The sequence below is a fragment of the Leptonychotes weddellii genome, chromosome 3 (assembly GCF_054177405.1).
Source record: "Leptonychotes weddellii isolate Sample4059 chromosome 3, ASM5417740v2, whole genome shotgun sequence".
Classification (NCBI taxonomy): Eukaryota; Metazoa; Chordata; class Mammalia; order Carnivora; family Phocidae; genus Leptonychotes; species Leptonychotes weddellii.
Genome location: NC_138371.1, coordinates 41,756,034 through 41,778,661, shown reverse-complemented (window position 1 = coordinate 41,778,661; position 22,628 = coordinate 41,756,034). Strand labels below are relative to the sequence as shown.

At 36.6% G+C, this 22,628-nt stretch overlaps 1 protein-coding gene across 17 annotated transcripts in view; it reads left to right on the top strand.

The window, feature by feature from the left end:
* Window positions 1-22,628, top strand: part of GULP1 (GULP PTB domain containing engulfment adaptor 1) — a 262,267-nt gene that overhangs the window by 177,779 nt on the left and 61,860 nt on the right. Inside the window, exon 1 of one of the 17 annotated variants that reach the window (XM_081814016.1) lies at window positions 20,594-20,679. The exons of the other annotated variants lie outside the window; for them this stretch is intronic. The gene's annotated coding sequence lies outside the window, so the exon portion shown is untranslated. Of the gene's footprint in view, window positions 1-20,593; window positions 20,680-22,628 lie in introns of those variants that run through there. 17 annotated transcript variants of the gene reach the window in all.

Here is a 22,628-nt window from a genome sequence, read left to right as displayed (position 1 = left end):
GCGGGACTTGATCCAGGGACTCCAGGATCATGACCTGAGCCGAAGGCAGTCGCTCAACCAACTGAGCCACCCAGGCGCCCCATATTATTTATTTTTATATATGATTGAAATGTCTCATTTTGAAAAACTAGTTTATAAAGGATTGAAAGATTCTGATTAGAAGTATCCTTTTGTTGTTGTTGTTAAAGATTTTATTTTATTTATTTATTTATTTATTTTTTTAAAAGATTTTATTTATTTATTTGAGAGAGAGAGAATGAGAGAGAGCACATGAGAGGGGGGAGGGTCAGAGGGAGAAGCAGACTCCCTGCCGAGCAGGGAGCCCAATGCGGGACTCGATCCAGGGACTCCAGGATCATGACCTGAGCCGAAGGCAGTCACTTAACCAACTGAGCCACCCAGGCGCCCAAAGATTTTATTTATTTGACAGAGAGAGACACAGTGAGAGAGGGAACACAAGTAGGGGGAGTGGGAGAGGGAGAAGCAGGCTCCCCGCTGAGCAGGGAGCCCAACGCAGGGCCCAGTCCCATCATGACCTGAGCGGAAGGCAGACCCTAACGACTGAGCCACCCAGGCGCCCCTGATTAAAACTGTCCTTAACTTAAGCTCTGTGGGTTGATGTGAACAATGGAGATCTGCTTGTCTACATGGAAAAGTTGCCTTGCTATTTTACAGGTGAATAACAGCTATAAGACATTCTACATGAAGTAGAGGGTACAAAAACATCTTCGCAGACTGGGGTCAGTAAATTATGGAAGAGCAGGTTGATTTTGTCCATTCTAATACGGCCTACTGAGTGATAATACATGTCAGGTGTACCAAGTAGTGTTGCAACTATTTGAAGAACATTATTTTTTTCTGAATTCCCCTTTTTGTGGAACATTTCAAACTCATCATTAGTAGTTATTTTTGAAAATTTTCTGTATCTCTTTAGAGTACGTGCCACTTGAAAACCAAATCAATGTCCATAGGATGTACTTTAGCACAACAACAACAAAAAATACAGACTCTTGGGGTGCCTGACTGGCTCAGTCCATAGAGCATGTGACTCGTGATCCTCAGGGTCATGAGTTCAAGCCCCATGTTGGATGTAAAATCGACTTTAAAAAATCCACAATAAAAAATAGTAATAAAAGAAAAAGAAAAAGAAAAAAAAACAAGGAAAAATAAATACAAAAGGTTAATAAATATATGAAAAAGATCCTCCACTTATAATCAAGTAAGTACTTAAAAAATACAGGCTCTATACATTTGATGAATTAATGCATAATAACGTTTCCAAAGTAATTACAAAATAGTTACATTTCAGTGGGCCCTAACACATGCCAGGTACATGATCTCATTTATTATTTTCCATGACTCAGTATGGTGATTAGAAAACTTTATACTTTACGTAAGAGAAAACTAAGGCTGAAAGATTAAGTAACCTGCCTATTGTCACAAAGCTTGTAAGACAGAGCCAGAGTAAAAAACTGAAGTCTATGTGACCTCAAAGATTCGCTGTTTTTATGTATATAATAACACTTGATTAATCATTCATCCACTACATTGCTGATACGTATAAGGTGCTATTACTGAAACTTCACTGAATATTGGTGAAGCTTCAGAGCTATATGACACATGTCTTATATTCTCCTGGATCTTATCGTCATAAGGAAATATCATACAAAAATAAGCAACATAAAAGTGAGATCCTGTTCTGTGTCATTCAAATGTCATTTAACAGAAAGCTATGGAGATTCAGAGAATGGTGTGACTCTTGTTTTATGAAAGTGGGAGTGAGGTAGGTTTTCCAAGGATCAAAACAAGGGAGGAGTGACCATTTCACGCAGAGATATCTGAAGGATGATGAGTGGAGTCCATAAGGTCTAAGGTACAAACTGAATATGACAAGAGTTGGGCTGGGGCATAAAGTACTTATGATGGTAAAGTATTTTATCAGTCAAGGTTGCATCTGAGAAACAGAACTACTAGGATGTGTACACACACACACACGTACACACACACATTTATCTCAAGGAATGGATTACACAATTTTGGCACTGGCTAGGCAAGTCTGAAAAGCATATGGCAGGCCATCAGGAAGGGCAGGCTGGAAGTTCTTGGGCAGAAGATGACCACGGGTAAAATTTCTTCTTTAGGGACATGGCAGTTCTATTCTCAAGGCCTTTAAATTGATTGTATCAAACCCACTCATGTTATCCAGGATGTTCTTTTTTACATGAAGTCAGCTGATTATAGATGTTAATCATATCTATAAAATAACTTCATGGCAATACTTAGATTACTATTTGACTGAGTAACTGGATAGTATAAGCTGATCAAGTCGACACATAGCACTGAGCATCACAAGTACTAATGCCGGGCAAGGCTAAAAAGTTAAGTTGGGAAGGCTTTGCATGGCAGGAGAAGCAGTCTGAGTAGTGAACTAAGTAAGTAGGATTTTAGGAAGATAAATCTTTAGTGATCTGAAAGTTGATTTGGATCAAGAGAGATAGGATGATATTCAGCTTCTTAGGAAGTTAACTTTAATGGTCCAGGTGTGTGGTCTTACGTGTATATATAGGGTAATAGATAAACATACAGTGGAAAAAAAAGATGTGCTAAATATTGTAAGGAAAATTGATGCAACAGAGGAATAATTTATATGTGGGGGAAAAGAAAAATACCTATTTTCATCCTGGCTAAAAGAGGGAATGATCATACCATTAATAGATTTCCACCACTTCATTCACTTTTGGGATCCACTGGTTACAAAATAACCTGATTAAAAAAAAATTAACCAGAGCTGTTGAACTGTAATTCTCCCTGGGGAAGCATATAATAATGTTTACATTTAGATGTTTTCAGTTTTAAAGTAATAGTTATCTGCTTTCATGTTACAATTTCTTTTTTTTAAAAAAAGATTTTATTTATTCATTTGAGACACAGAGATACAGAGAGAGAGAGAGAGCATGAGGAGGGGGAGAGGCAGAGGGAAAGGGAGAAGCAGGCTCCCTGCTGAGCCAGGAGCCTGATGTGGGGCTCGATCCCAGGACCCTGGGATCATGACCTGAGCCGAAGGCAGACGCTTAACCATCTCAGCCACCCAGGCGCCCCTCATGTTATAATTTCTTTAATTTTTTTAAGAACATATTTTAGTTCCACATTCTTTCATTTTATATAAAATTCTATTTCAGAAATTCACATTTAATATTTAGAATATGCTTATTTCAGACCATATGTGGATATAAAATAATAGTTGCTTTCAAAAGTTTATTCTGTATAAAGTTCATTAGTTTTGGGATTTTTTTTGTTTGTTTGTTTAACGAGCAGTGACAGCTTTAATACTAGTTCACTGGGAATTCTGCATGTTATCCTGTGTACTCTGTAGTGATGTTTTCAAATTGCAGGTTATGCTCCATGAAAAAAATGGGGTCATGAAATTAATGCAGGGGGTCACGGGAGGCATGTATTTAAAGATGAAATAGAACAGAAAAGAAAAAGAAACGACATTTTTAGAATGCATATGGTAAACATCAGTTTGTTCATAAAATTGTGGTTCATAGTCATTGAGTATGAAAGCCACTGCCTTTAAACGGTAACCTGCCTTTAAAGTGTACGAAAGACTTCACCAGATTTAACCAATTTAAATCATAAAATAATAATAGGGGGAGCTGCTTAAAAGAGCCATTAAATTTTTAATAGAAGAGATGATCCACATGCAGGTTTAACCACATGCCCTCATTGAATATAGCATCTTAAAATCATTTCTGAAATATGCGCGTAAGCATGATAGGAATGATAGAGAAATAAAGTAAAATGTAAATATCGGTTCACTTGTGCACTCGTTCATTCATACATGTGCTTATCCATTTGAATGGAGTTCCTAATATATGTAAGGTCCTGATCTAGAAAAATGGGAATTGATTAGTAAACCAAATAGATAAAATCCTGCCCTCTTGGGCTTTCCATATAATAAACAATAATATAACTTTTTCAGAAATACCTGCTAAGAAAATTGTATTTTTATTTGTGAATACATTGATTATTATATTGATTTGTATATTGATTTGTATTATTTATATGTTACTGCTATATCGTATTAATATTAGTTACGTATTATATGGTATATATGTATATTAGTATATATAATGTTAACACAATATTTATTAATACACTATTCCAGGCTGTACTAATTGCAATGCAGAGAAAGCAGGATATCGGGGATTGGGAGAAATGGGAAGGAGGGTCCTACTCTGTTACACACAGTGGTCAGGGAAGATCTCTGAGGAGGGCAGAGGCCTAAAGAAAATGAGGGAGGGAGACATGTGACTGCACGAGAGGAGAGTAGTCCAGATGTGGCTAGCATGTACTTGTCTAGTCAAAAACTAGTGGTCAAGGCCGGGCGGCTGGAATGTTGTGGAATGCAGGGAAGTTCCAGAGACACAGGTCGAGTAGAGCAGATGGGACAGCTGGTGTCTTGTAGTTCTTATAGGGCCTTATAGACCACTCTAAAATTTGAAAACCCTTCAATTCAGAGAGTTTTGAGAGAAAGAATGACAAGATCTGAGACACGTTTCTTACAGGGTTAAATTAGCTGTAAGGAGACAAGGGAGGACTTCCCTCAGGAGTGCAGTGCAGGAACCCGGGGAAAGTGATGGTGGCTTGAGGCTGAGGAGGCGCCAAAGGAGAAAGGTCATGGGCCTCTGGGCAGATTTTGAAGATAATGCTGATAGGGCCTATGGATGGATTGTGTATTAGCTTTCCATTTCTGCTATAATTAGAACATTAAGCAGAAATTTTAAAAAATTTGTTTTTGATCACCCTTAAGGAGGAACATGGAATTTTCCATTCCTTCCAACCTTTGATGAGCCTGCTGAACCGTCTTTTCTATAAAGGTGAAATACTAGAAAGCTTTTACTTTAATGAACTTACTATTCTGTTGGTGTTAATGGTCGTTTTTCAAATGAAGAATTATGATGTTTCATACAAAAGCACTTATTGATAAATGTTTTATTCTAAAATGTATCATTATCCCCAAAAAGGTTGGTGTACTTAATCTTATGACATACCAAGCTTTTCTAAGATACAAAAGAAGAATGCGGTTCTAAAGAGATTACCATACATACAACTTTGCACTATTCTGCAGTAAAGAGAGTCAGCATTCCTTGATTATCAGTTTACCACGTTGCAAGTGTTAAAAGTGGGGGAATCGAAAACAAATGGGAACATGGACCTTGACCTTAAAAACTTATGACTTCCCTTGGGGAGAAAGAACAGGCACCAGAAACAAAGAATTTGGGGAGAAAATTAAATAGATTATGAACAAAAAGATAAAATATGAATGTCAAGGAGAAGTTTATAAAGCAAGATTATGTTATATTTCAAGGATTTCTAGAGGTACCAGAGTTTCATGTGTGAAACATGCAGTTTGCCAGGAAGTGTGTTTGATGAGAGAGAAGGCTTGACTGAGTTGTGACCCTCGGTATCTTCCTGAGTGAGTGAGTCCTGTGGTTTCCTGCCAGGCTTTCTCAACCTCACAACATAATCGTCCCAACATTTATAGCATATAAGCTCTTATTTGGCTTCCAAAAACAAACAAAAAACAACAAAGAACAACAACAACAAAACCCCCATGAAAAACAGATATAATCTGAAATATGACAGTAAGTGGTTAGCACTTGAGGTTTTTTTTTTTTTTTAAGATTTTATTTATTTATTTGACAGAGAGAGACACAGCGAGAGAGGGAACACAAGCAGGGGGAGTGGGAGAGGGAGAAGCAGGCTTCCCGCCGAGCAGGGAGCCCGTTGTGGGGCTCTATCCCAGGACCCTGGGATCATGACCTGAGCCGAAGGCAGATGCTTAACAACTGAGCCACCCAGGCGCCCCGCACTTGAGGATTCTACCCTACGTATTTGAAATCCACATCTTAGCCACTTAGATTTGGAACTTCTGGCAAACCTGCTCAATAGTCATTGATACGGAGAAATCAGAACCCAGGTGTACCCCACAATAACAAGGCTGTATCCCATCTCCACTGATGTTACCAGCATTTTATCAGAATAGGTTCATAGTTGCTGCATCCTATTTCGGGGATTGGAGCAGCCCCTTCCCAGTCAAACTGTCTGGGTTCAAAGTTCAGCTCTCTCAGTTAATATCTGAATTATGTGACTTTTCTATTCTTGAGTTTTCTCATTTGTAAAATGAGATTAGTAATTGTACCTAATTCATTGTACTGCTAGGAGGCTTAAATGAGTTAAAAACCTCTTCAATCAATGTCTTGTGTATCAAAAGCTTATTATTATTAATATGATAGCCAATGTTCTGTCAACTCTGAAGTCACACTATCTCTTGAGAATAATGTGGCATTTGCATTATTCTCTGAAAAACAGAACAAAGTTCTTAGAGTACATGTCAGGTGTTGTATCCTTTCCATTTACATCAGAAACCATGAGAACCAGCTTGAGAATTTCAATGGGGGAAGGAATGGGTTTTCCTGCAAGCATGGCAGGAGACCCAACAGTGCCAACCTTGTAGGTTTATATACAAGAGAAGGTTTTGATTGTTAAAGAAAAATACCATTGTAATCATTCTTTCCTGTTACCTTGAGTTTTCAATAGCTGCATTCCAGAGCAGGATGTTAATCCAAAGATCATCTTGGTCTTAGAGTCAAATATAGAAAGATGAGAAAGTCCATGCAAAACCTCATAAAACTGTTACTGAGTTTTACAAGTGAAAAGTTAATGAAGAGAGAAAATGGCAGCATTATGTGGCGTAATGAGTCATGGTAAAGGAAGGTTTTAATGTAACTAAATCATTTTACTAACGATTTCTCAAATTATTTTTGGTGAATATATGATAAATTACCCTTCAGTGAAATGTTAATATTGGTTTGTGACTTAACAGAAGAAAATTTGGCTCCCAGAAATACATATCTACTACATTGTCCAAACAAAAGGAAATTAGCAAAGAAAACATTCAAATGGAACCCAGTGGAAATCACTGAAACTTGGGCAAAAGATACATCCTTATAATTGATGAGATGTATTGCTGACACATCCAAAATGGTTTAGGATTCCAAATTCCTAAGATTCTTTAGAGCAGCTTTAGAGTAGCAGCAAACATAAGCATTTGCCAGTTTTGCTGGTTGTAGATACCAGGGGAATGTAAACAAAACAAAATGAAAGCAAAAACCGTAGAGCTTAACTGCATTCCATGTGATTCATTTCATTTGTTCAAAAATGAATTTTAGTGAATCTCAAAGCATAGGGACCATTTCAAAAAAAAATTTTTGTAGAGTCTTTTAAAAAAGTTTTCATAGACATTAGAACTGGTTTTTAATAATGCTAATATGTGTAGAACATATTCATTCCAAACATTTTTTTTTTTAAGATTTTATTTATTTGCGAGAGAGAGAACGAGAGACAGAGAGCATGAGAGGGAGTGAGAGGGAGGAGGGTCACAGGGAGAAGCAGACTCCCTGCCGAGCAGGGAGTCCGATGTGGGACTCGATCCTGGGACTCCAGGATCATGACCTGAGCCGAAGGCAGTTGCTTAACCAACTGAGCCACCCAGGCGCCCCATTCCAAACATTTTATAATTGTAGTGTAAGCATAAAAATTGAATATTAACTATCATGCTTTCCAATTAAAAAAGTGTTATATGCTATATCATATATAGGTAATAATTCTGCATCTGTACTCTTTGGAAATGCTCCTTTATGTACCACCGCAACATGACACATGCTTTAAAAGGAAAATAGAAAGCTATAGTATGTTATTTTTCCATTGCTTTCTTTTTTTGGGGGGGTGGGGTCTATATTTATTTATTTATTTTTTTTTTGATGTAGTGTTCCATGATTCATTGCTTGTGCATAACACCCAGTGCTCCATGCAGAACGTGCCCTCTTTAATACCCATCACCAGGCTAACCCATCCCCCCACCCCCTTCCCCTCTAGAACCCTCAGTTTGTTTCTCAGAGTCCATAGTCTCTCATGGTTCTCAGAGTCCATAGTCTCTCATGGTTCGTCTTGCCCTCCGATTTCCCCCTCATTTTTCCTTTCCTACTATCTTCTTCTTCTTCTTTTTTTTTTTTTTTAACATATAATGTATTATTTGTTTCAGAGGTACAGGTCTGTGATTCATCAGTCTTACACAATTCACAGCGCTCACCATAGCACATACCCTCCCCAGTGTCTATCACCCAGTCACCCCATCCCTCCCACCCCCCACCACTCCAGCAACCCTCAGTTTGTTTCCTGAGATTAAGAATTCCTCATATCAGTGAGATCATATGATACATGTCTTTGATTGACTTATTTCGCTTAGCATAATTATCCATTGCTTTCTTTAGAATGGGAAGCTATAAATCTTTCATGCTAAATAATTTGAAAACAAAGAATATAATAATAATGGGAAATTTGCTGAATTATGACTTTATAGTTGGTGTGTGCTTATGAAATACAAGAATAAATAGAAAAAGGGCGCCTGGGTGGCTCAGTTGGTTAAGCGACTGCCTTCGGCTCAGGTCATGATCCTGGAGTCCGGGGATCAAGTCCCACATCGGGCTCCCTGCTCGGCAGAGGGTCTGCTTCTCCCTCTGCCCTCTTCCCTCTCGTGCTCTCTGTCTCTTATTCTCTCTCTCTCAAATAAATAAATAAAATCTTTAAACAAAAAAAAGAATAAATAGAAAAAGAGAAATGACATTAGTAAGCACCTAACATCACCTAATTTCTCAATTCTGGAGATGAACTTATAAAACTAATTCCTGAAAAGCATATGGTTGTTTTAAAAGATCCTTGTGTTTTTTTTTTTCCCCTAAGTTTTCTCAGGTAACTGAAATAGTTATTAAAAAATTTTATTTACTCATTACTACTTTTTTTTATGAAGGTATATTGACATATGCAACATTATATTACTTTCAGGTATACAACAAAATGATTAGATACTCGTGTATATTGTAAAATGGTCACCACAGTAAGTCTAACGTAATTTTGAAGGTGATCATCATTGTAAACTTACTTTACATTTGACAATTCTCTTAAAAAGTATCATATAGCTGTTAGAAATTATTGAATAGAAACTAAAAACTCCATATTAATTATTCCTTATAACATTTCACTATGGACTACATTGTCTTTTTTCTTAAAAAATTGTGTTACGAATTCATAGACTTTGTGTTGAAAAGGACTTTGAGAATCTTCCAATTCCATCTCTTTCTTGATAAAATAAATTGAGGCTCAAGCTTACACAACAAGATAGTAGCAAAATTCAGTCTAGAAATCAAGTCTTCTATGATCATTTTTTTTCCATTGCAATTTACTATTCCCAGTTTTAAAGAGAAAACCTACTTAGCAAGCAGATAAATGAATCCAAAGACAAAATATAATATGTATACCTGTCTTCCCTTTACATACGTTAATTGTGAAATTGGTTTGTCTATGTAGCTCTGTCTGTTAATTGATCCCTTGGATATCATTTACAACTAGCCAGGAGTTTAGCAGAGATGTGAGCTAAAGGAGACTAAGTAAAGTCTATGTATTTACCTCCCTACCAGAAAGGCCACAGAGTCTAAGCTTTTGTAAAGTACTTTGTCTTATTCTGCTTTGCCTAATGGTATTAATATTAGTATAAGCCCCTGATGAAAAATGCCTATGGTGTTATTTATCTTTAAATACTTCTTCAACTGGAGAGCACCTAGTTTTAAATGGGGAATTCTCTGAATGTTAGATACATTTGTCATTTATTTCATATTTCTACATGGATTTGTTTGGCACTATGTGAAATAACAAGAAAGTTTGTTCTTAGCCGAAGAATATTTGTGAAAAGGGAAAAGTCTGATTTGGCCTTAAGGGGTCAAGTAGTAACATTCTGAAGCCTGGAATATGAAATATAGGGATCTGGGCCAAAAGCACAGCCAGGGAATATTATAGTTTTGGGGAAAAAATATTTGAAAATGTAAAAAAAAAATAAAATTATCAAATTTTTTATCAAATTGATTTCAATAGCAGTTTTGGTGAGTAACTAAAATAAGCATGAGCTAAATATAAGAAAATTAGGAAAGAAGTGAACCTTTTTGAACAAAGGACCTATGAGAAATGGGAATGAAGAAGGGATTACTATGGGAGATAAAATACAGCAGGAAATACCAGGGTTTTCAGATTATTTAGATTTAAACATTGAATCAGCATAAATTATTAGTGGATATATGGTTGCATTTCAAATATCGATTGGAAAGACGTTAGGTGGAAGAAAGTTGTCTCCGGAATTCTTTGTCATTTGATTTGGGTATTGTGAAATAAGAGAAGCAGTCCACTCACTTCAGAGACAGAGCTTCTTCTAACAAAACCAAGATTCCAGCTGACTGTGTTCTTATATTTTAGGAGATGTTTGGAAGAAGTAATCTTTCATCGCTTAGGAAATATGTACATACATATATTTAAACCAACTAAAGTCATTTTTGTCTTTTTTCTAATCTTATGAACTATGAGAAACTTCATCTCCATAGCAATTATGCATATTTTTACATTTAAGAATGGTCTCCTGTTGTGTGCCTGTTTCTTCAGTTTCCAAGAAAGTGTTTATTATCTTCTCTTTTTTCTTCCTGCTCGAATAAGCAGTTCCTTTTTCTGAACCTTTAAAAATCATGTACAAAAAAGTACAAGTAGAGTCCAGTCTCAGTCTTTGTAGCAGATACTATTGGAGCATCTCTTTTTTCTGTAACTTGCATAGTTGTGATAGCAAACAGTAAAAATAAAGGCCATGGGGAGCTCAAGATCTGATGTAATTTATGCAACCATAGTCTGAGAAAAGATTTATCTCAAAGTATAGCGAGCACAGATAAAACATGGAAGAAGCAGTTATTCACATTTTAGGTCTGCACTGTATTATTTGCTAAGAATAACAACTTTATTATTTTGTAAACATGATAAAAGCTAATTAACAGTTAAGCAGTGTACAAAAGCACAGAAGTATAGAAATATACAGAAGTATAGAAAACAGAACTATAGAAATCAACACAATGCTCAAAATCTTATCAGGCAGAAATAACCCAGTGTTAACTTACCTGGACCAGAAGTCCAGGTAACCTGGACTCTCTCTGAATAAATACAAATACAAGAATAGATAGATAGATTTAAAGAAAATAACATTCAACAGTATATAAACAACTCTATACCAACAACTTTATACCAATAACTGTGCATTTCACATCTGTCATCTCATTTAATCTTCACAAATGCCCAATGAGATTAAGGCTATTAATATCCCCCCATTAAACAGCAAAATTGTAATATTAAACTGCAAATAGTTGAATAGTTAAGGAGAATGAGGCTGGGAATGAATAGACAGTTTGGATGAATCAGCTTTATAAGAAGGAAATTATAATATGCATGCTGTTTTACAATAAAAAGCATTGAACTTTACTTGAATTTAATAGTCGAAAAGATGAAGTGAATTAAAGGAGTTACTAAATATCAGAAATGTGTATCTTTGCCACAAGGGATATTAATTCCTAAAAGATTGCTCTAACGTTAAAGGAAGACATTTATGAAAGTCATTAAATATCTGGCATCCTTATGTTTTTCCTGAACATCACATTTCAGTTTTTGACAGTGTATATGTGAATGATGAGGCGGATAGCCTACTTAACATTCCTCCTCCTAGCATGCTCCACTCCCCGGATTTTGTTGCTCATTTCGATTCTGCTTGCCAGGATTTGCAACATTTACATTTTGTTCTGAAACTGTAATTCCCCTAGTAGTTTAGTTCTAATTATATATTGAAATGGATTCAGATTACCAACACTCCTTTTACCATTTCTTTTCTATTTCTGAGCTCTTGATGTGATTCTGGTTTTCCTCTTCTAAAAGTTTTTCAAAAAAGACTCAGTAACTTCAGTATTTCATGAGATATTTCATATTTGAGAATGTCTGCCTATCATCTTAAATCTTCCTTTCCCTCAGAGCACTAGTCCCCAGTGCAGTCTCCCCTCATTTTCTTGTTGAGTAAATATCTGAATCCACCTCACTTTCCTCTTGAAGTTGTCTTCCTTTTTTTGTATAGATGCCCAAGACTTCATTCTTTATCATTACATTTTAATAACATAGTGTATGGGCCGAACTTAAGTCTCAGCAAACATCTCTAATGCCTCACAACCAGGAAATGAAGTCCTCAGCTCTATTGAAGGCCACTAGGAGGAGAAGTGAACAGAAAATGAGGCCTCTGTTCTTCACAATACAACAAACTCACTTACTCAAAGAAATAGATACGGGGTGACTAAGGGCTATTATTCGTACAATGGAACCAACAGTTTTTTGATCTGGGAGGGCTGAGTGCTGTCATCAAAAGAGCACTGGACTTTGGAGTCTCAGAACTAAGCGGAGAGCAGACTCCTCAGCCCTGGTATTTAACTGCTTTCATAAATACCAGGAAAGCCTGGTATTTAACTGCTTTCATAGCTGTGAAATGCAAACAGTATTCTCCTTATGAAGCTTTTATGCCAATTAAACAAAATAACAATCTGTACATTGCCTGGCACATGGTTGGTGCTCCCTAAATGATAGTGTTCCCGTGTCTCTCTTTCAGTTATACCTAGACTTAATAAAGATTTGATATAACCTTGTTATTATGGGAAGAAAAAGTTTCCCACTTTCAAACAACCAGCTGACAGATTGGAGTCTTTAGAAGGCAGCACATTCATTAGTAGATTAGTCCCTGATTCTTTGCATATTTGGATAATACCACTGTTCCAAGATTCAGTGTTAAGAAATCATAGAACCAAGTTGCACAATCCTCCCCTCTACCTGTACCCCGTCTCTCAGGCAGATTTTATCTGTGATAGAATAACTCAGGAATGGTGATGGACAAGGCAGCAAGGGTTAATTACTTCAAGGAGATTCAGAGTCAGAGAGCATAAATCACTCTATCCCAGACTCTGTGCAGGTTCAGGTAAGAAATGGTATCCTGGGCAGCAAGCAAGCACTGAAGGGCCTTGATCTGCCTTCACTTGATCCCCAGTTATAATCCTAAATAATTAAAGGTAGATCTCTAGCTCCATCAGGGTTTGCATTTATTTCTGAGGATTACCACACCACACCACTTACGTGGTTACATGTCTGTTTTTATTGCTCATTAGAATGGTATTGCTCCAGACTTGCTCACACAAACATTTGCCGAGGTGATGGAATAAAAACAAAGCAAGTCTTGTAAGCAGAGAGCTATTTTCATTTGCAAAAATTCAGACTCAATAGTATGCTACAGGAACTGCTGTGGGAAAATGAGTGAGATTGAATATGCTCAGGCATTGTCAGGAGAACATGTCAGTAAATTTAATTTTTAAAATGTGTGTAGAAAGAGTAAGGAAACAACAGCTAAATAATTTAAGAAACTAGAATTTTACAGATGATTTTGTATGTTTGCATGTGAGCATGGCAGTAGCAAGTTAAAGTAGGAAATTGGGTATTCAATGAATTATCCTTTTTGGAAAAGTATATAAGACAGAAATTTTATAGTAGAGATGTACAGAGCACAGATCTATGAGCATTGTGTAAATGATACTTGCACAACTTTAGCTCAGACTTTTATAATGAATTAATGTTACTTTTTACATTTATTTAGTAAATTTCATAAGTAATAGCCTTCTATATGTTTTCCAATGTAGTAAAACTTGCAAAGAATGGAAACACACATGACATTATAGTGAATGATCCAAACAACAGGGCATTAATTAACCAAGTGAGTACAGTAGCTCATTCAGTGGCCACCAACATAAAATGGAAATCTTCATAGTTAAAAAATAGTTAATGGACTATTACAAATTTAAATGATTTTGGTGTTAGTTTCATCATGAATCACCTCATGGTGAGATGATGTGTAGAACTCTATGCATAGTGAGTTTGATTTTAGGGCATAAATTAATAGTCTTTTAATCGAGTTCCAAGAAGCAAATTTGTAATTTCAGAAAACTGATCAACAAAAGACATGAATGCTTACTTTACAGTTTTTTAGGGACTGGTTCAGTCTCCTTCTTTTTAGCATGTATGAGGTGCCAGACTCCAGGTCTTATAGAAGAATCTCCAAGGATTACACAGCGTTGGATGATTGGAAGGACACACAGGACCCCTTGGGTCTCATGCATGTCTTTACTCATGTAAGGCTTTAATAAAGGCGGTGAAAATGTTACAGCAAGAGAAAGCATCAGGAGCCCAAGAAGCTTCCAGCACAGCTCTCTAGGACCCTTGGTTAGCCACACAGGACTCATCTCCAGATTATGAACCACCAACATAGGTGGAAGGAATTTTGGCTTTGAAAGAACTTGTTCTTATGTTGGCCAAAAATAAATATCATTTTTCTACATATCCCAGAGATACACATAGAGCTGGCTCACTAGCTTACACACTGTGGCACCTTGAATTACACTGAGGATCATCCATGGGAAGGATGAAGAAAGATTTCCTAATGGAGATCAAGAATCAGTGGAAGTGATTTTAGTGATTACGGTGAGGTGGCTGTTACAGTCACGCATGCACATCATCCCAGAGACATCCCAGAAAATGGCACAGTTTACAAAGTCTAAGGGTTCAATATGGCTGGAGTATAAAGTATATGTAAGTAAACTAGATAAAGAATCATGAAGATAATTCCTCATTTGCATTCCTAAGTGACAGGCATGTTGTGATAGACTTGAATTTGAGATAGGGGATAATGAGGTATCAAGTTAGGAACACCTCATTTGGAGATATCCAAGAAATAATTAAAAGCCCAGGATACAGAGCACAGTATTTTGAGACCACTCAGCACTAAGCAACTAAAAGACTAATGCTGTGATCTTGATATTTTAAGAGTTCTAATAATTCCTGTCAGAAACCTATTATAAATAGGGCAACAAACAAACAAAAAAAATTGTTTTGAAATCTGTCTCATGCTGTGAACTTATGTTAGAACAAACTACTGTTTTCAAGTTATAACACCTTCAAAGGAAAGTGTTTCTCAGTTAACAAAGGTACTTGCAGAAGACCAGGTGAAAGCTGGCTTCCTGTGGAGAAGTTTGCCTTACCAGTTTCGTTATGGCTTCTTTCCACCATGTGGGTTCAAAGGAAACATTCCCTTCTTTCTTTTCCATTTTCTCTTTTATCCAAGGATTTTAATTGACTTCTAAAATAACAATTAATTGAAGTTAAGTTTATATGTGTACATGTGTGGACACAAATATATATAATTTACACGCATGTGTAAAACACACATAAATGCATGCACATGTAAGAACTCTGAATTTATTACATCTAACAGATCAAACGACAAATGGTACCAGCTTCTCAATCTGACTATTTTCATGTTGGCATAGTGCCTTTAAAATAAGCAATTTCTTGGGCGCCTGGGTGGCTCAGTCGTTAAGCATCTGCCTTTGGCTCAGGTCATGATCCCAGGGTCCTGGGATCGAGTCCCGCATCAGGCTCCCTGCTCTGCGGGAGGCCTGCTTCTCCCTCTCCCACTCCCCCTGCTTGTGTTCCCGCTCTCGCTGTCTCTCTCTCTGTCAAATAAATAAATAAAATCTTTAAAAAATAAAAAATAAGCAATTTCTTGAAACCTGAAAAATCATAAAACCACATTTTTTTCCTTTTGAGTGACAGCCAGTTCCTTTCAAGTACTAAATAGCAAGGATCATTAATATTTTTTTTTATTTTTTTAAAGATTTTATTTATTCATTTGAGACACAGAGAGAGAGAGAGAGAGCATGAGCAGGGAGAGAGGCAGAGGGAGAGGGAGAAGCAGGCTCCCCGCTGAGCCAGGAGCCTGATGTGGGACTCGATCCCAGGACCCTGGGATCATGACCTGAGCCGAAGGCAGACGCTTAACCATCTGAGCCACCCAGGCACCTGGATCATTAATATTTTTTTAAAGGTTTATTTATTTATCTGAGAGAGAGAAAGCAGGAGGGAGGGGCAGAGGCAGAGGGAGAGGGAATCTCAAGCAGACTGCGTACTGAGCATGGAACCCAATGTGGGGCTCGATCTCATGACCCTGAGGTCACGACCTGAGCTGAAAACAGGAGTCGGAGGCTTAACCGAGTGTGCCACCCAGGCGCCCCAGATCATCAGTATTATATTGTATGTGTATCTCATCCTGCTTCATGATAAAGTGTCTAAAAAGTAATCCTAAACAAAAAGCTATTTCCCCTGAGCTGCAAAGTTACACATGTCATTTAGAATAGTGGTTTCTATGCCTTTGCAAACTGTCGTGGCTCTGCCAAATGTTACTACCTTAGGTTTGTGCCTTTCCATTCCAGTGAGGTAGTCAGAGCTAATATATTTTACAAACAGGAATAAGCACAACCTCAGAGTGCTTAAATTACTTGTTTAAGGTCACACCATGTCAAGTAGAAGTGAAACCTGGGCTTCGGTGCAGATAATGTTCTTTTAGGTTCTGACCTATTTGAATTATATTTCTTTTCTTCTCTAAGCTGCCTTATCTCTATTTTCAGAAAAGTAAGAGTAGGGGAATATATTGTCCAGTTACTCATGTATTTTTTTATGACATAACTTTTATTTTGAACTTTACATTAAAGCAACCTTCTGCATAGAAGTATATAAAAAAGACAAAGCTGCTTTTGAGAGTGGTGGGCTCTTAATCTATGGAAATACTGCTCCTTGGTACCTTATTGCCCCATTCTTTTTTTTTTTTTTTAACCTGTACACTTACTTTCTGCTCTGTCTCAATGCAAATAGACATTCTAGTAAGTTGGGCATGCATATCCTTGGTCAGATTAAGAGCTACCACAATGATTTGTGGCCCAAAGAAACATCTTCACTGAATATGCAGGATTAATCTTATTTGGGCTTAATTAGAATGGATCAGTCTTTCTTAAACTGGTGTGTTTGTTAAAAATGCAGATTCCCTGTCCACCTACTCTGATTAAGTTAATTTTTTTTTTTTCGTTAATCTAGAATGAGCCCAGAAACCTGCATTTGTACTTGAGAAACATGGAAAAGATAAGAGTATTTTCTTTGTATTGGAGGGGACAAAGAGCAAAACAAATGAAATACACAGATAAAGTCTATTTTAATCAATAGTGTCCACCATGTTCCCTACCAGTCTTTACAGGAAGCTAATAATAAGTAGCAAAATTGAGTGGCTTTAGTTTCAGTTCTCTGCTCCTGCACACCAGCTGTGACAGTGTTGTTAATAAGCATCAAAATCATTCAAAGGTGATGATTTATGAGACTAAAAAGAAAACTGCAGTATCTGAGTAATCTATTATACTGGTGATACCTAGATAAATAAATCTTTGGGGAAGAAAGATCTTAAAATAAAATTGACTGTGCTACCATAAGGAGTAACCTTTCAAGCTCAGTGGAAATGCTTCTCTTAAACCGTTCTTGGATGTTTGCCTAGTAGAGACCTATTAGCATCAAGATTTTCTGAATGTCTATCTATGATTAGCAAGATTTGATGGAGTCAAAATTATACAGTAGTTTGCTTTGGAAATTCCTTGTTTTCGTCCATTTTCTTTTCCACACTCCCTCAAGGGTTTTCCCAACTTCCCTTTTCTTAAATTCACATCCTTTATCTGCTATTTTCTATCAGATTGGGTAAGTGTTAGTGACTGGTCATTGGTATATGCTGACTGCTCAACTCATTGTACCTACCAGTAATAATAACCCTACTAGCATTGTTCACTGCTTGTTGGGCACATATTCTGCCTTTATCCTCATGGTAGTCCTCTGAGCTAGGTAATGTAGTTAGAACAACCTTTTGGTATACATATTACCTACTTCCGTTATTATGATGGCCCCCATTTTACAAATAGGGAGATTAAGGTTTAGAGAAATTTTTTAATACCTTGCCCAGGGTTACACAGCTAATAATCAGTAGAGTTCTCAAGTTCAGACAGCATGGATTTTAGAGCATGAGTTCTAATCACTACAGCATGCCACCAGGTATTAGAACTTTAAGCTCTTTATCTTTATGTAAGTAGAGAATGTCTCCAGTTAAAGACCTTTCTGTGTCTTATTTTGTTCTGTTAGAAAAAGATGGTCCTGTGTCTTTTCCCTTAGTAGTCTCCTGCTCTTCTGTTAAGTAGCTTCTAGCAATTTATCTCTGGGATTGCCAGAACAGAAAAGGACAAGTGTCCCATTGTCACTGCTTTCTTCCAGCACATATCTGCCAGTAGGCTGTTTCTACTCCTCTCCCAGGCTTTCATTTGCAACCTTGAACACTCTTCTGTGTCCCCACCTCTTGTGTACCAGGTTTCCTAGAGCCATATTTTCTATTTTCTATCCCTCAACTTATAAATTTCACTTTGTTCAGAAAGTACATTTGTTACTCATTTGCCCTGATTTCATAGACAGCCAACTCATGCTTTATTAGAATTCTGGTACCTAAGAAAGCCCTAGTGGTAAGAAACAATTGTGGGAGGCTTTGGTTGGAAAGGATCCTGGGGGGAGGGGGGGTGGAATGGATTGCTATACTGGGCCAGTTCCAGTGAAAAGAGGGAGAGAGAGAGGAGAGAGCTACATCTGATGGCCATGGAAGGAGGTGTTCGATTAGATATTTAATTTATTATGACTGCCCCATGGCTGGCAAGGCAATTCTTAAGGAAAGATTATCTGTACATTTTAGAACATTTGTCAGAATGCATTCTTGAACGTACCCTCAGTTTTAATAAAGATACTATTGCATATTTGTTATTGGTGCTAAATGAATATGCTAGAGGAAATCATTAATTATGTCTGTAAGGTAATGTCTATAATATTAATTTATATAGAAATGGAGATTAATTATCTTACTAAAGTTAAAAATTGTCTGCCTTTAATCTGCAAACTGATAAAACATTTCCTGATATTTCCATAACTCTTAAATGAGATATATTTGAAAATAATTTCCACAGTGCGTGACACGTAGTAGAAGCCTAATACGTATTAGAAATTGTTCCTTTCTCTGTGCTTTCTAGCCATCTGCAAGAATTTCATTTAATCTGTGAGTATTTCAGAATGCTAGTAGAGCATAACTTGAAGATGCTTTTAAGGGGTGCTCTATTGGAGTTTTCCTAGAAGGTCTCCTTTTCATGTAAATATAACTAGACATGAACACAACTGCCATGAGCTTTGAATATAATACTATTCACTGAATTCTTTCTACAAGCGACTGAGAGGACAGTTGCCCAGCTTAATGCCTTATGAATCCCTGAATTAGTAATGCTATTATCATGTTTATTTTGACAATATTGTATAAAATCTAAGTAATACATATATACATTTTACATTAATTCTCAGAAATCCATATTTATCTGTATTCCTAACTCTCTGGATTTAATTTTATGTTAACATATACTTATTAAAATAAAGTCTTAACAAGTCTTTTAAAAATGTTTATCATAATTTCCTCAACACATTTTTTGTCCTGGTAATTACCACCCTTGATTTTGTACTGTGGAGTATCTCAAAACTAATGCTAACGGCGATTCTTAAGAGAGCTAAGTAGCAGAAATAATTCAGCTGTCACTACCGGGTAGTGAAGAGAATGTTACGACTTTCACTTCCAGCATTAACAATGTGGAGATAAGGACAGCTCTCAAAGGAATGCACTGTCTGAAGAATAAAACTGATAAGATGTCATGATTCATATATTCTCAATTTGAAAAACTTGACTGAAGAAACTAATTGGGACTTTTAAAAGCTTGGTGGATCTACTGGAGGTGGGAACTATACTAAGGAGAATCATTTTTAGAGCCGGGTTTGAGTTGCCTGAATGTTACATATACCCTACGGGGCCTTTAAGTGCATTTCACACCCAAGAACTATTTCTGGTTCAGTAAATTAAATGTTGACATAACAATTATGAAGAAAGTTATTGAGACAGAATATAAAGGCAAACATAGTATTATCCCATTTTGATTGAGAGTGATAGGTATTTCTCCAAAGTACTTAAAAATAGCAAAGTATATGGTGGGTTGAACTAAAGTCAATAATAACTGTGAAGCTGGTTTTCATATTTATCGTTTCTATAAAAATAAAACAAATAAATCTAGTGGGTTATTTCAAATTTAATGAACTGTCTAGCATTTCAGCCAGTGAAATCATATTAATCCAGTTGCATATCAAAGTCCCATCGTATATATGAAACACTTATTTTATCTTGTCAACTGTGAATCAGATAGTTAACAAGTTGTGTTTCTTTGTGCTGCTGCTAAAGAACTTGTAGCCTAGTTTGTGATCTACCTCTAGCAAATTTATAGGATTACACTGCTTTTGACTAAAAACCCGTTTCTACTCCATATTCTTGTTTTATTTTCTGTTGACTTCATTTTTCTATTTTATTTTATCTTCCTTTATTTTATGACCCTTCATAAACCACTTTAAATACATTTGAGGAAATAGTGGAATGATTTCTTAATCAATGAAGTGAAAAAAATGGTGTGGGTTTTTTGGTTTTGTTTTGTTTGGTTTTTTGGTTTTTGGGTTTTTTTTGAAGAAGGAACTGGGCGTGGGTCCCTAGGAACCCAAGATCAATCATCACCAAAATCCTCTTGGTCTTCCACCTCTCTTCTGAACCCTGCTGTTTCTTTCTCCAAGGAAAACCAGCTCTGTTCTGAAGACACTGAATCCAGTTGCCCTTCCCATCCTTGAACACTTTCTGCAAATGGTGGATGTTTTCTCCACACAACTACACAACTCACCCCAGAACACCTGGCCTGGCAGGTGAATTGATTGGCCTTCTCTTTTTTCTCCCTATAATCTCCTAGCTTTGAGTCTCATGTTATCAAACTGTGCCAGTTATCTTCTCCTAATTGAAATCATCTACAATCCTCAGGTCACTTCTCCATTCCTTCAGTATTCTGGCTCCTGCTTTGTTGTCATTGTCCCCAAAATAACTCCATAAGAGGAAGAATATTATAATTTACAGAATGGTCACATAGGAGCAGATGCTCTTGTGAGGTAGTGATCTCCCTGTCAGTAAATATTCTCAAACAAATAGACATAGCCTGCCAAATCTTTGGATAGGGCCTATACCTGATTCACCCCTTGCATGCAGATGTGCTACTCTAGCCCAGCAGTGGAATTAGCAGCGTACAATTCTATTCACACAGAAAATCATAACCAGTAGGTTAAATATTTGGCCCCAAATCAATACATCTATGTATATATCAAACTTAGAATATATAAATTATAGACATTGAGATTATTTACATGAAATATGTCCCGAATGCTGTGTCTTGACCTTCATAAATTGGATCATTTAACAGGGTAGGTTTCAGACTTTAACCAATTTATAGTCACTGAACCAGTATGCTTCTAAGGTGACCTCAGACTAACTTGTGTTGTACTATATGGTTGACCAGCTGCATGACCTCATTAATGAGATCACCACACACCTACATTGTATACATAAGTGTACTTAATTTAACAGCAAATATAATTATAGTAACTTATAAAATTTTTTACTTTATTAAATTTAGAAAAGAAGGTTCTGGGAAAAGGTCATATGCAGTATACTTAGCACCTAATGAAGTTTTTTGTTTTTTTTTTTTTAAAGATTTTATTTATTTATTTGACAGAGACAGATAGCGAGAGCAGGAACACAAGCAGCGGGAGTGGGAGAGGGAGAAGCAGGCTTCCCCTCGAGGAGGGAGCCCGATGTGGGACTCGATCCCAGGACCCTGGGATCATGACCTGAGCCGAAGGCAGACGCTTAACGACTGAGCCACCCAGGCACCCACCTAATGAAGTTTTAATGCAATGTTTCCTACAAATTTTAATCTCTAACGTTTGATAAATACTACCCTATTTATCCACGCCCTTCCTGTTGTCTTTAAGTATAGTGTAATGGGTGTAATTGCTAATATCATATACATTTCATAGTCCCTTTTTAATTTCAGATTCCCACTTATTAAATACCTAGAATTGTAATGGAACATTAAAATCATTGGAGGAACTAGCATGACAAATACCACTTCCTTTTCACTTGTATTTATCTAATTTCAAAGTAGAAGAAAAAGCCAGAAACTAATTGATTATTCTTATTTTCTATAAAACACTTGGGTCATATGGAACAATTTAATTTCAAGGAGACTCTTTGGCTTTTATTATAAAATAGTTTTAGTTCTCCTAGTTGATTGAGACCAGTCTATTGAATATTAATTTATTAAATAACAATCACTGTGCTAACCAGTATTGTCTCCTTATCATAAGCGATCCTCAGAATGACTTTATATAGAAATATCATGCCACTTTTTTTTTTATAAAGAGTAACTGATTTGGGGATGTAAAGTACATTGACCAAAACAACTTAGTAATAGTAGATCCCAGATACAATCTTATTTTTTTATTATGTTATGTTAATCACCATACATCACATCATTAGTTTTTGATGTAGTGTCTCCGTGAGTGCATAGATTCTTCTTAAGCACTTTATCACCATGCAGAATAAAGTTTGCCCTTGTCATTCAGTAAATAGCCAATATTTGAGGACAGTATGACTTAACGAAAATAAAGCCTTTTGACTTCAGCGTTTACATGAGGACTGTATTTTATAAATCATGTATATGGTAAGTTGCTAAGTTTGCTCTCCTGATAACAAGCTGAACATTCAGTCCAAGTGGAGAACCATCCACAGCCCGAACTTCTTTCTTCTAGGAAGGGTTCTTAGA